Source organism: Eschrichtius robustus, chromosome 1 (assembly GCF_028021215.1).
Source record: "Eschrichtius robustus isolate mEscRob2 chromosome 1, mEscRob2.pri, whole genome shotgun sequence".
In the NCBI taxonomy this organism is placed as follows: Eukaryota; Metazoa; Chordata; class Mammalia; order Artiodactyla; family Eschrichtiidae; genus Eschrichtius; species Eschrichtius robustus.
Window position 1 is genome coordinate 42,904,106 of NC_090824.1, and position 14,301 is coordinate 42,918,406.

Here is a 14,301-nt window from a genome sequence, read left to right on the forward strand (position 1 = left end):
CGGGGCCCGGGCTGTCCCTGGCTGTGCCTCACTCCGCGTAGGGCCTTGAACCCTCGCAGGACCTCGCGTCCCGGGGACTAGGAAGGTACGGGTGCAGGCAGCTGCTGATCTGGATGCGGGGGACGCAGAGGACCGAGGCGATCAGGCGCGCCGGGTGCCCCGAGTTGGGGCGGAGCCAACCCCCAGGTCCTTCCCTCCGGACACGCCCTCAAGTGGCGCCGGGGCTGGGATCCTTTTTAGAGCTTCCGTGGTTAGATGTCTGAGCCTTTCCATTGCAGGCGACGCTGAGAGAAGACACAACCCCAAAAGCTTTGATTCCTGCAGTCTTGGGACAAAATTTGCTGTGCCAGGTGTTTTGCCTATCATTTATTCTTCGCAAGAAATACCGGAAGTAGGTGTTACCTCCTTACGTGTTTGAACCGAAGTAATGTTCCCAGTGCCCCACCGCCAAGCCAGGATTGGACCCCAAGACTTTCTGATTTCAAAGCCTGTACTACTGATGCCTTAGAGAAGAACACGTACAGACAAATTTTTATTTGGTGGTCATTCTGCTGAAAGTTAATTTTAATCTAAAAGAAAGCAGTTAGTAGCATCTACAGATCTGTCTGTGGAGGAACAATCAAGGTGGTTTAATGGAAGGATCATTGAATCGGGTTCCTGTTTACTCTAAAACTGAGGAACTGTGTAACCTGAGAAAAGTTAGGTTAGGTCTATTTTCTTTCTGCTGAAATTGCCCGTGAAAACTGGAGTCAGTGGCGTAGGTTGCTGCCTTGTCTCTATGACTGTAGAAAGGGGAATGAGCTGTTTTTCCCCAGTGTGTCTTTCTTACCTACTGTACGTGCCTGAACCTCCCCACGGAAGGATAAGGTCCGTCTGTAATAAGAGTTAAAGCTATACAATGCATAAGCTTGGAAAATGTGACGTTAGTAGAATTCACTGATCAGTGGTCTTCCTGAAATTGAGTTGCCGGAGGTAAGAGGATGATGTTGGAGTTGTGATGGGGAAGGAAACTTCAAAAAGGTTGAGAAAGGATGAAGCATTTTGCTAACTAGGATCAGAGTGTTTGAACAGGACTCATCTCTCAAATTCTGTTTCTGCCACATTCTGTCAAGTCTCTAATACTTTTGATCATCCATTTACTTATCTATAAACTGCCCTGCTACTTCTCAAGGTAGTTGTGAGGATCAATTGACATTGTATTTTGAAACTATAAAGTATTATTATCCATTCTGTGTTTCCCCTGACTGCTCACCAGCTATATTAGTTTCCTAGGGATGCCATAACCAAGTACCACAAACAGAGTGGCTGAAAGCAATAGAAATGTATCCTCTCATAGTTGTGGAGGCCAGACGTTTGAGATTAAGGTGTCAGCAAAGTCATGCTCTCTGTGAAGGCTCTAGGGGGATACTTCCTTTCTTCTTTCTAGCTTCTGGTGGTTGCTGGCAACCCTTGGTCTTCCTTTGTTTGTGGATGCATCACTCCAGTCTCTTGTCTCTGTTGTCACCTGGTCTTGTGTCTCTGTGCCTTCATATGACGTTCTCTTCCCAGCGTTTTCACAATATTTTCTTTCTGCGTAGCTCCCTGTGTCCAAATTTCCCTCTTACAAGAAAACCAGGACTTCCTTGGTGGTCCAGTGGTTAAGACTCCGTCTTCCACTGCAGGGGGCGTGGGTTCAATCCCTGGTTGGGGAAGTTCTGTATGCTGAGCCGTGCGGCCAAAAAAGAGAAGAAAACCAGTCATTGGATTAGGGCCCCAATCCTAATCCACTATGATCTCATTTTAACTTGATTATATCTACAAAGACTCTATTTCCAAAAAAGATCATATTTTAAGGTTCCCAGTGGACAAGAAATGGGAATACTGTGCAACCCAGCACAACAGCTAAATTGTTGTTCTCCACAGCCCTGCCCTCAGACCTCTTTTCTTCTTACTGTATACCCTCTCCTTTAATAATCTCTTTCACTCCCCTGCATATACCTAGAGCTAATATTTGTTGAGTTCTGTTTGCTAGCTGTTTGCTGTATATAATCCGATTCATTTCTCACAATAACTTTATGAGCTAAGTATTATTATCTCCATCTTACAAATGAGGATACTGAAGGCAAAAGAGGTTAAATCATGTGCCCAAGGCCTCTCAAAAGGGTGAGTGGCAGAGCAGGAATTCGAACCCAGACAGTCTGACTACAGGACCAAAACTATACTGCATGGTTATAATGTAGTTATGTATTAATTCAAGTGATTATATCTTATCATAGAATTTTACAATCTTAGTATATGAAGTGATATAAGAGTTTTTCAAGTCTAAACTCCAGCCTAATACAAGACTTCCCTGTTCATCTCTGATGAGAATTATCTCCTCAAATGGTTCCAGTGATGAACAGAGAACTCATGACTGGTTGGGATCTACAAGATACTGAAAATGCATTTGCTAATACACTTAGAGGTTTAAAAAAAAGAAAAGAAAAGAAAAAAAGAAAATGCTGTAAGGCTAAGAATCACTTTTTTATTTCCTTAGGCCACACTGTGCGGCATGTGGGATCTTAGTTCCCAGATCTTTTCGAACCCTCACCCCCTGCATTGGAAGGGTGGAGTCTTAACCACTGGACCGCCGGGGAAGTCCCAAGGATAAGAACCACTTTAAAGAAACCCAACTTCCAGCAGCTTGGTATATGAACCTGAGTTTAAGTCCTAAGTCTGTTAGTCAGCCTGCTGACCTCAGGCAACTCCATTAAACTCTCTGGGCTTCAGTTTCCTCCTTTGTTTTTTGTTTGTTTGTTTTTGTGCCCTGGTGGTTGCTGATTCTCCTTTGGATGGAATGATGCCTTCTTCGCCAATCAGTCAGCCTGAGTAGATAATTGTAACTAGTATCAAGATTTATCCTGGTTCCTTAGGAAACCTGAATCTTTTTTTCCTCTCCAGTTTTATTGAGAAATAATTGACGCATATCACTGTATAAATTTAAGGTAAGCAGCATGATGGATTGACTTACATATATTGTGAAAAGATTACCACAGTAGGTTTAGTTAACATCCATCATTTCATATGGATACAAGGAAAGAAGAGAAAGAAAATTCTCCTTGTGATGAGAACTCTCAGGATTTACTCTTTTTTGTTTTGTTTTGTTTTTTTAATTTATCTAATTTTAATTTACTTATTTTTGGCTGCGTTGGGTCTTCGTTGCTGCTTGCAGGCTTTCTCTAGTTGCGGCGAGCAGGGGCTGCTCTTCGTTGTGGTGCGCGAGCTTCTCATTGCGGTGGCTTCTCTTGTTGCGGAGCATGGGCTCTAGGCACGTGGGCTTCAGTAGTTGTGGCACATGGGCTCAGTAGTTGTGGCTCGCGGGCTCTAGAGCGCAGGCTCAGTAGCTGTGGCGCATGGGCTTAGTTGCTCTGTGGCATGTGGGATCTTCCCGGACCAGGGCTCGAACCTGTGTCCCCTGCATTGGCAGGCAGATTCTTAACCACTGCACCACCAGGGAAGTCCCAGGATTTACTCTTTTAACAACTTCCCTGTATATCTTACAGCAGTGTTAACTACAGTCATCATGTTGTACATTACATCCCTAGTACTTTTGTATCTTATAACTGGAAGTTTATACCCTTTAACTATCTTCCTCCAATCCCCCCCGCCCCCCACCCTGCCTCTTTTTCTTTGAGTTTGGTGTTTTTGTTTTTTTTTCTTACATTCCACATATAAGTGAGATCATAAAGTATTTGTCTTTCCCTGTCTGACTTATTTCACTTAACATAATGCCTTCTTCACTTGCAAAATGAGGTAGATGTATAAGCACTAATAACCTAAACTAAGTTGAACTGGAATCTTCATCCCTTTGGCTAATACTGAGTACTCTTCCCTGCTCTTCCTACCTTTTTTTCCCCCCAAAGCTAGTCATTCCTATTCCTCTCTATCCCTCATTTTCATGGTTTTCAGGCCACTTATGAGCCCATTTACCTACTTCTGGAGTTTCTCTATTTTGGTATGGGCCCATAAATTACACAATATCGAAGATATGTCTGAAGAACTCATGGTATGATAGGGCTCAACTCTCTTGCTCCAGCTGCATTCTCTACTAATATGTAGCAGTAGGTTTCTTTGTTTTATTTTCAGTCATATCATACTGCTGATTCAGTTCTCTCTCACCTGGCAAATGAAAACCTAATGTCTGCCTAAATTTGGAGCTTTAGACCTCTCTCTGTTAAATTGTTTTTTTCCCTTTGGCTGTGCTGCACGCCATTCAGGGTATCAGTTCCCCAACTAGGGATCGAACTCGTGCCCCCTGCAGTGGAAGTGTGGAGTCTTAACCGCTGGACCGCCAGGGAAGTCCCCTCTTTCTGTTAAATTTAATCCAGCAAGTTTTGTTTCATCTTTCCAGCCATTCCATATCATATTTTTTAAATCCAGTTTTTTTTTTTACATATATTTGCTTTATTAATCCTCATTAGAAAAAACATGCTGATTTGGTTTATTTAACAAATAATGTGAACAAAGGTTCGGAAGGAATGATATCACAAAATTACATGGTTAGACAATGCCACAGCTGTAGTACAAATTTTGCTTTGTTTTCCAACTTAACATTTCTAAAAATGGGATACATACCACACTTAGGTTTCACCATGAATGTGACCTATAAAATCAATAATCAGAGACCACATCCAGCAACCACAACATTGTCTACTTCCAGCTCATTCACAGGATCACTCCCCATCTATAAGCTCTCCTATCACATGGGACTCCGATATTCCATTGTCCCCACTTTCCATCCATCAGCCCCTAGCATTCCTCATTCTTACTGCCTAATTTAATCCCCATTTACTCATTTAAACCTATTTTAATAAGACAAATGATTCTTAAGTTTATCTGACCTCTTACCATATCTCCTGATCAAGATACCAATCCCAGTGACTCAAAATTCTTCCCTATTCAGTGGCTGCTTCAGATGAAGCACATTATTAGAATATTGATCCTCATCTAAACACAGAATCACAAATCCCAGTAACTTTCTAATATATCTGGCAATCCGACTATACCTTGGTAACTATTCTTCTGTGCTTCATAAACACGTTCATCCTTTTCTGAATCTTTTCCATCTCACACATACTCTCACTTTCCACAAATGGGATTGATGCCTACTACATTGACAGATAACCTGAGTTCACTGTTGTTGGGCTGCACCCCACAGGCCTGCAGGCCCTGTACTTACCCAGCCTCAAGACCAAAGAAAGAGCCCGAGTCAGCAATGGAGACATCGATGGTGTAATGGATGGGGGGGATCTTACATGTCTGAAGCAAGGTACTGGAGCAACACCCCACCGTGTGCAGCAGACTGCAATGGGCAGGACATGCAAGACATGGCAGCAGTCTTTGCTCCCTGGGGTGGGGAAGGGGTGTTTACCAGTTTTAGGGGAAATTGACGTCAAGTCGGCTCATCGGTTACCAGGGAAACCAGCAGAGGAGCACGCCCCTCACCACCCCTTTGATAAGTTATCTTGGTGGAGATGTTCTGATCTAAAGATTAGGACAATCACTAGCTGGGGCTAGGGGCGAGTACATAGGCATTTACTGATTAGGCTCTATGATTAAGAGGGAAGGTCAGTCAGGGGAGTAGGGTGTAGGTGAAGCAGGGACTGGTCAAGCAGGGGATGTACAGAGAGCAAGAGAACAACCATTTCGGCGGGCCTGACCATACCCTCCACCCTTACATACCCTGCACGACCCTGACAGTCTTGGTCCACCCCGCTTCCGAGATATCCCTGGGTCAGGTATATAGAGGGGCACCAGATACCACAGATAGAATGCAGACAGCGGCAGCCAAGGGCTATCAAGAGTAAGATACCCAGTATGCTGAGAACAGTCATTTGCCAGGATATAGGCAAATCTTGGAGCCAATTGCTTACCAGGTCAATGGAGAGTCAATGGCAGCAGTGTCCTGTCCAGTTATAAGGAAGGTAAGTCCACCCCCGGTTTCCACAAACCCGGAGGCACCTCCACGGAGAGGGGAAGGCCCAGCTTTAAAAGAAACATTCTGGCGGCCTAGGCAGAAGTCAGCAGTCACAGTACAGGTCTGGCACCCCATGTTATTTTGGGTGCTATTAGGGGTGGACCAATTATATGACTTTCCAAACAAAAAACAGTTAATCCTGCTAGTTGGACTCGCATGTCCAAAAGCCAGCCTATTCCATTCCACACAACATAGCCTGGGGTGGGGGTGAGGGTGGGGGGCTCGTGAGCAGTAACCTTGGCAAAGTGTGTGATGTGTACTGTAATGTTTACCGATGGGGGTTCTTTTGACATACTGGCTTGCGGGACAGGAAGGTGGTTTGTCTTTTCCCCCCATCGTCAGTCATCCGCACATGGTCGCGTTACCTGGGTCAGTTTTCCATGGACGTCCAGAGGAGGATGACAACAGCATCTCACTGTAGACCCAACAGTTAGATTCATCTTGCAGTGAGGCCATTGTTGCTTCCCAGTCCTCAAAGCGATTTCCTTCGCTCAGGCTAGGGATGAAATGTAAGACATGTGTCTGAAGCAAGGTCCTGGAGCAACACCCCACTGTTCGCGGCAGACGTGGCAGCAGTCTTCCCTCAATCCAAATCTTTTTGAATCAAGAGTCTGGCATTAAACATATTAAATATAGTGCAACCCACACGTTTGAGGAGCATGCTTTCAAGGTTTTCGTTCTTTTAATAAATACCTACTGAGGGCCTATTACATGCTAGGTTCAGAAACTCTAAGAATAAAGAATGGTCTCAGCTCATAGACTGTATTGGGGAGATAGACATATAAAGTAATAAGTACTGTACCGTACTGGCGATAATATGGTAAGTATTAAAGGAAGACAGAGGAAGGGACCAGTCGACTGCCTAGGGAATGGTGAAGAGCAGCTTCAGGGAGGAGATGTTCATTTATCCATTCTTGAATTCAAGCAGATGCTCTGTTAGGCACTGGAGGTACAAATGTAAAACAAAATTACTAGCCTCAGGGGCTTATAGTCACATTTACAGACAAAAAACCAAACTTTTAAAACTATTGATAAAAGCTAATGCTTGGATGAACATGGTACGTTAGAGGCAGAGACCAGGGAGCAACTTGAAATTTTTTCGGGAGAGGTGGGAATGGGCATACATAATGGAGGACATAATACGTGAACTCTCCAGATGCTTAGTGGCAGTTTTCCAATCTAGAGCTACAGGGAGGGCATTCCAGGTTGAGATAACTGCACATGGCATGAGTCTAAGAAAGTTGGTGAGGCGTAGTAATATGCTGTCTATTGACAAGAAATGATGGGTCCAAATCATTAAGCCCTTTACTAGTATGCTGGGGAGTTTGGGCTTTATAGTTATTAGTCACCATTCAAAATATGTAAGGGAAATACAATGTCAGGTTTGTGTTCAGTGTGATCAGTTTGTGTTCACTTACTCTGAAGTGCGATAGACCAGGCTGAAATGGAGGGGGCAGAGACCTGTGGTGAGAAACCAATTTGCAAGCTATTGCAAGAGTCCATGAGAGAAATGATGACTGTTAATTAGGGAATAATAACGTATATGTGACAAATTACCTTTAAAATGCTATCCATAGGGGAAAAGATGTAATTTTATATTTAATGACAGTAAAATTGTAGTAAGGCATTGATCACAGTTTAGAGCTGTTTTCTCAAGCACTGTGCTAGAAAAATAATACTCCGATTTAGTCAACTAAAGTTACATGGTCAGAGAGGCTTTATAGTTCCAATTTTATTAGTGCCTTCTAATTAATCCTTTCTAAAGTACAAGATGTAATCATAATTGCAGCTCTCATAATGTAGCTTTATTATTTTTTCTAAATTTATTTATTTATTTTTGGCTGCGTTGGGTCTTTGTTGCTGCGCGCGGGCTTTCTCTAGTTATGGTGAACGGGGGCTACTCTTCGTTGCGGTGGGCTGGCTTCTCATTGCGTTGGCTTCTCTTGTTGCGGAGCATGGGCTCTAGGCGTGCAGGCTTCAGTACTTGTGGCTCGTGGGCTCTGGAGCGCAGGCTCAGTAGTTGTGGCGCACGGGCTTAGTTGCTCCATGGCATGTGGGATCTTCCCGGACCAGGGCTCGAACTTGTGTCCCCTGCACTGGCAGGCGGATTCCCAAGCACTGTGCCACCAGGGAAGTCCCTGTAGCTTTATTTTTAACCTCTTTTTCAACTACCTCTGCAGGTTATGTCACCAAAATGAAAATGATAACTAGCTCTTGAACCCATGTTAACAAACTGTTCATTCTTAGTCATCAAAGCCCTCCTCAAAACTAACAGTCACTTATGTCTCCAGGAATAACTCACCTTCTTTAACTCAGAAACCAATTTTGGGTCCAGAGTGGCTGGGAAGGTGACCTAATCTTAGGCTTCTTGAGTGCACTATACAAGCTGTCCAGTTTTTAGTTGATGAAGAAGGGTTTTCATCAGCACCAGTGACTCAAGTAGTAGCATTTATAGCCAGAAACCTAGAAGTCTCCTAGGCCCCTCTCATTCAGTCTTTTACTATCCTAATCAGTTGCAAAGTCCTGTTATAAGTTTAGTATAAACCTTGTCTTCTCCATTCCTACTCTGCAATCAGGATTATGACACCAGCTGCTTAATTGGTCTCTCCATCCTCTCCACAGTCCATTTTCTGTATTGCAGGCAGAGTGAGCACTCTCACATGCAAATACAATCATGACACTCTTTGCTTAGTCTTTCAATGATATTCTGCTGTTCTCAGATAAGGCAGCAGCTATATCAGCCTGCCAGTGGTTTCCCAAATGTATCCTGCTACTTCACACCTCCCATAATGTGCCTAGAATGCCTGCTTTATCTAGTGTCTTTTCTTCTTTATCTTTCCAAACTCTGCTGAAGTATCACCTCCTCTGAAAAGCTTTCCCTGACCCCTGTGCTATTAGTCTATTTAGATCCTCTTATCTGGGTCTCCATGGCATCCTGTGCACATTACAGCACATTAAAATATTTTTGTCTGCTTAGTTTACTGTTGTTTCCCTAGTGGCCTAACAGAGCACCTGGTATATAGTAGGTTCTTGGTAAATATTTGATAAGTGACTAACACTTATTACTGTAAAGTGATTGCTTATTTACTGTGCCTTCACCCGGAGAGCAGGGCCTCTGTAGACCAGCACCTGGCATAGGACTGATTATGGAGTAGGCACTCACTAGTTTTTTAAATGGGTGACAATGACATGGAAAAGTGGCCAGCTGAACTGCTCCCAGCTCACTTTGTAGCTGGTTGGCAAATGACAATAGAAAACTGCTTTAAACTCAGTATGTAGCTATCCATCTACATGATTGACCACAATAGTGCTTTTGAAGCTGACCTCTCAAAGAATATTTCATGCCACATTTCGTGAATGCTCATGACACATTGTAATAAAACTTCAAGTAATGAATCAGAGCTTACAATGAGCTGGAATTACAGTGGTGTGTCCCCTTTTACTAAAGGGAGGTAATTCACTAGAGAATAGTACCAGGAACTGTGTTAGGGTCAGGACACATTTGGGCTGATTTATTACACTCTTCATTTCTGAGGAACTACATAATGAAGATTTATTGCTAACTATGAGGTATGGCAAGATCCTAAACCATCAATCACAGAATCAGTTACCCACAGCATATTTAAGCTTGTAAAAGCAGAGAAAATTGACTTAAACATTTAATACGGATTTTCATAAACCATACATTGAGCATAGAAGTATTTGTTTGCTGAACTAGCAACCTATTTCATTAATATTCTACTATAAATGATTTTCATTCTATGCCTACAAGTGGATGGGCAAAAATGGAAGTTTTCTGGTTTCCTCACACGCACACTTCAGGCCAGGGACAGGTTTGGAATAGAACCTAAGGATGTAGATTTTTTGATATTGTCTCTAAGATGAGAGAATTAGACTTTTTTGGTCTTTCCCATTATTTTTGTGTTAGTTTCAAACAGAAAAGTTTGATATTTTATTCTGAGAGGATAGAATAGATAAAGATGGTTGAATTGACCTAATTTTAAAAAATAGATTCAAAATAGAATGATTTAAGAGAGTGTCTATCAGCTACAGTTCTATTACTCTAAGCTCTTGTTAACATTCGAGGCAATGTAAATTATTTCTTGGCTGTCTGATCCATGCATAGTAACATTATGGTTTTGTTGAAGAACCAGTAAGAAATAATACTGCTAAAGAAAAACTATCATAGGGGAACTTTTGATAAATTATACATTTTTATTACAGAAAATTCCTCTTTTTTAACAATAGCTATGATTTCTTGATGCAGGCATAATCCTAAATTCATTATCTCATTTAATCCTCAAAAATCCTTATTGGCCAACAAATGGAAAAAAAAATCTTGCTCAGAGAGCTTAAGTAACTTGTATAAGATCATACTGCTCCTATGTGACAAGTTGGAATTGCTTTTCCTATTGCCCCACACAACCTTTTGAGAAAAATGACAGCTAAGTTATAAATGCGGACATCAGGCACGCCTAAAGGAAAAAAAAAATCCAGAGCCAAAATATTTAAATAAATGTGTCAAGATATATCTAAAATTAAACAGTGTATTGAAGGGTGTGATTTGTTCTGCTACAGAGAAACTATTCCCAGACAGTCTAGATTATGTCTCTAATCAATATGCTCAGTGAGGGAAAGATTCCGTTTTCTGAAAAAGAGCCCACACATTTTAGCTGCAAATAGTTAATTAGTCATTTCATACCCAAAAGGGGAGAGTAATTCTTTAATGTCCATATGGCATACGTTTTGCAAGCTTATTTTTGCATTCCCTTCTGTCCTTTAAAACCCAGCCCGACAAGATCACTTGGCAATGTGAAGAAATGTTACCATGTGTGTTCTAGCAAGACGTGCATGGAGCCCCTCTTCTCCAAGTCTTTATCTGATAGAGGTTGTTTTGCCATCTAGGCTTGTTGCTTTAAGTTATAAATTCACATTACAGGAACAATGACTGGAAAATTTATGTTAAGCAATTATTATTATATTTTAGATGTGATCATGGTATTGTGGTTATGTTATTCCAAAAAAATTCTCCTGTAGAGTTGCATGATGAAATATTTATGGATAAAATTATATGATGCCTGAGATTTGCTGTAAAATAATATGGGGGGGGCAGAATTAATTTGTGGATGGGGCAGATTTGCCATGGTTTGGTGGTTGTTGGGCCTGGGTGATAGCTACTCAGGGACTTTTTTATACTGGTTGGTATACTTCTGTGTATTAAAAAGTAGAAGTTAAAAAAAAACTAAAAAATACAAAATGATTGAATCACTTCTTGGGATATGTATTCATTTAGTGATAATTCTTGCCTTCAAGTGCACCATTTAGGCTGTACATACAGCTCTCAAAGTATGTTCTGAGAAGGTTGCTTATTGTCCACAGACATCAGTGCATATAGGACAATGTTTATATTAGGACAACATTTTTATTCCTATTTTGGCATAACTGATGTAATTTTTCTCGTTGGATTACCCCCAAATAGCATCATTCTTCCCATTATTTCCTGGGAGGTTTTATTGTGGTGGCCATCACTGTTATTGTCATTATTGTTTTGTGCTGTTGTATTGTAATGGCAGCAGTTTCGGAGTGTGTGAGGTATCCTTTTGTGGATCGTGGCAGGTATACATCCTGTCACAATTGTCTGTGGTTTGGAAATATTTGTAAGGCATTGGTCTAATCCTAATGTCCTTATCCTCACCAATTCCCAAAAAATCGCTTTATCCTTCACCAAAAAATTGGCAAAGCCTAGCTTCACACCCTTAGGAAACTTGATATGCCACACTCTCTAAAATTGTGAATAGGCATATTGAAAGAACGAAGAGAAAACTGTCAGCCTATGCCCTGTCATTCAGGGGCAAAGGGGGAAGCAAAAGCAAAGCAGCAAATGTTCAGCTGGTGAATAGATAAACAAAATGTAGTATGGCCACACGAAGGAATACTACTCAGCAATAAAAAGGAATGAACTGCTGATACATGCTACAACATGGATGAGCCTAAAAGTCAATTAAGCTGAGTGAAAGAAGTCAGCCAAAAAACCACATATTGTATGATTTATATGAAATGTCCAGAAAAGGCAAATCTACAGACATGAAAAATAGATTTGTAGTTGCCTAGGGCTGGGGTGGGAATGGGGATTAGCGGAAAATGGGCATTAGGGATTTTACTGGGGTGATGGAAATATTATAACACTGGATTATGGTGATGTAACCAAGCAGGATTCTATGGCACCTTCCCAGGACAAGCCCCCGCCCCCCACGTCCTCTGCCTGCCTCTTGTTTGTAGAAAAGCTTTAGTTTCCCAGGCCTCCCCTGAGTCACAAAAGGCTGGCTCAAGAGTTAATGATTAGAAGAGTGTGAACATGTAGTAACGAAAGATAGCAGTTGGGCCAGAAGAACTGGTAACAATTTGAACAATAGATCAGCCATACAGTAGAGTCACAGAATCTTTAGTTCCTCCCTGAAGGACATAGATAACAGTGTCTGACACACATTCCTGAGTTGTTTTACAGATACTAAAGCCCCCACCAGATGGAAGAAGCTAACTGCCTGTTGACCATGAACACATAGCCCCCAGATTGGCTGGAGCCTATGATGATGTTAATCCCTGTGACATCACCCTGTTACCTCACCATCAACCAGTCAGAGAATTGTGCATGAGTTGATTGTGCATCCTACAGCTCTCTCCCTCACCTTGCCTTTAAAAACCCTTCCCTAAAATCCATTGGAGAGTTTGGGTCTTTTGATCATTAGCTGTCCATACTCCTTGGTTGGTCTTGCAATAAACAAGGCACTTTCCTTCACCACAATCCGATGTCAGTAGATTGGCTTTACTGTGCGTGGGCAAGCAGACCCAAGTTTGGTTTGGTAACAGTGATGCTTGCATAATTTGGTAAATTTACTAAAAATCATTTAAGTGTACACTTAAAACTGGTGAATTTTATGGTATGTAAATTATACCTCAACTAAGCAGCACTAAGGACTTGGTTTTCACTCTACTTTTGACATTACTGAACATGTGAGGTGTGGCAGTTATCAAAGCTGTGGAATGGGGTGACCCAGGGAGAGGGTTTGCTTGTCACCTCTTACAACATTGTAAATGCCTACTCTCCATCTGATTTGGAACTCCAGCACCAAGAAGCTTTGTATCAAAAAATTTTGGTGGGTGGTGGATGTCTCTTAGAAATATATCTGCATGGCTTTCTTCTTATCACAAGGGAAGAGGCTTCCCTTCTTTTATCCAAAGCTAATCCCTCCAGTTGGGCTCTAGACCTCATTCCCCAACCTATTCGGTGGCCATGCATCCTCAATTACCTGCCTCATTCTCTTTCCCATCAGCATCTTTCCAAAAAAGAAAACCCTCCCTCAACCTATCTTCTTCTCTAGCAACAACCTTATACCTTCTTTTCCCTTCCCTTTCTTAACTCATTGCATTCTAGATTTTTCCACTTGACCAAGATTGCTATTGCTTAACACATCGGTGACTTCTTTGGTTGCTAAATCCAATGGACACATCTCAATTTTTAACCTATTATACATAACTTCTCTGCAAGTTTTCAAACTGTTTTTGTTTTTTTTTTTTTGGAATTGACTTTGGCATTTTATTGTGTATTCAAAATTCTGTTAATACTTTTAAGACTTAAGATTTCCCTCCATTTATAATTTGTATAAACATGTACAGAATGCACAAATATAAACATGTGTAATTTATTAGTTTATCAATAAACAGAGAGAATTTATCAATTAAAAAGCGAGTCTATGTAGGCTCCTGTTTTTCCCAGAACACATTCTTGGGAACTGCATCAAAAAATGGATCATTATAAAGCCAAGGGTGCTTTCCATAGAAACAAATTAGAATCAGGGGTCCTAGGGAATTCCGTGGTGGTCCAGTGGTTAGAACTCGGCGCTTTCACTGCTGAGGGCCAAGGTTCAACTCCTGGTCGGAGAACAACTAAGATCCTGCAAGCCAGTGGAGTGGCCAAAAAACAGAAACAAAAACAAAAGAATCGGGGGTCCTATTACTCCAAAGCTTTAGCTTCAAATAAATCGTAGGCACAACTAACAATTCTTCTTGAAACTTTCTCTTCTCTTAGCTTCTACAATGATGCCCTGTTTTGGTTTTTAACATATTTTATGGGTATTTCTTTGGAGTCTTCTGCTATTCTATCTACTTCTTAATACATATTCTCTACCATTTGGCTAGAGAATCGTTATCTTTGGCTCACTTCTCTTCTCACCTCTACACACTCTCCGTGAGTCATCTCATTCTCCTCCACAGCTTCATTTACCATCTTATACTCATGTCCACCCACC

At 41.5% G+C, this 14,301-nt stretch overlaps 1 long non-coding RNA gene across 1 annotated transcript; it reads left to right on the forward strand.

The window, feature by feature from the left end:
• The first annotated feature begins 204 nt into the window (after positions 1 to 204).
• On the forward strand, positions 205 to 2,752 carry LOC137751166 (uncharacterized). Its single transcript, XR_011070713.1, has 2 exons — positions 205 to 391; positions 2,516 to 2,752. It is a non-coding gene; the product is annotated as an uncharacterized lncRNA (long non-coding RNA).
• Positions 2,753 to 14,301: the final 11,549 nt, after the last annotated feature.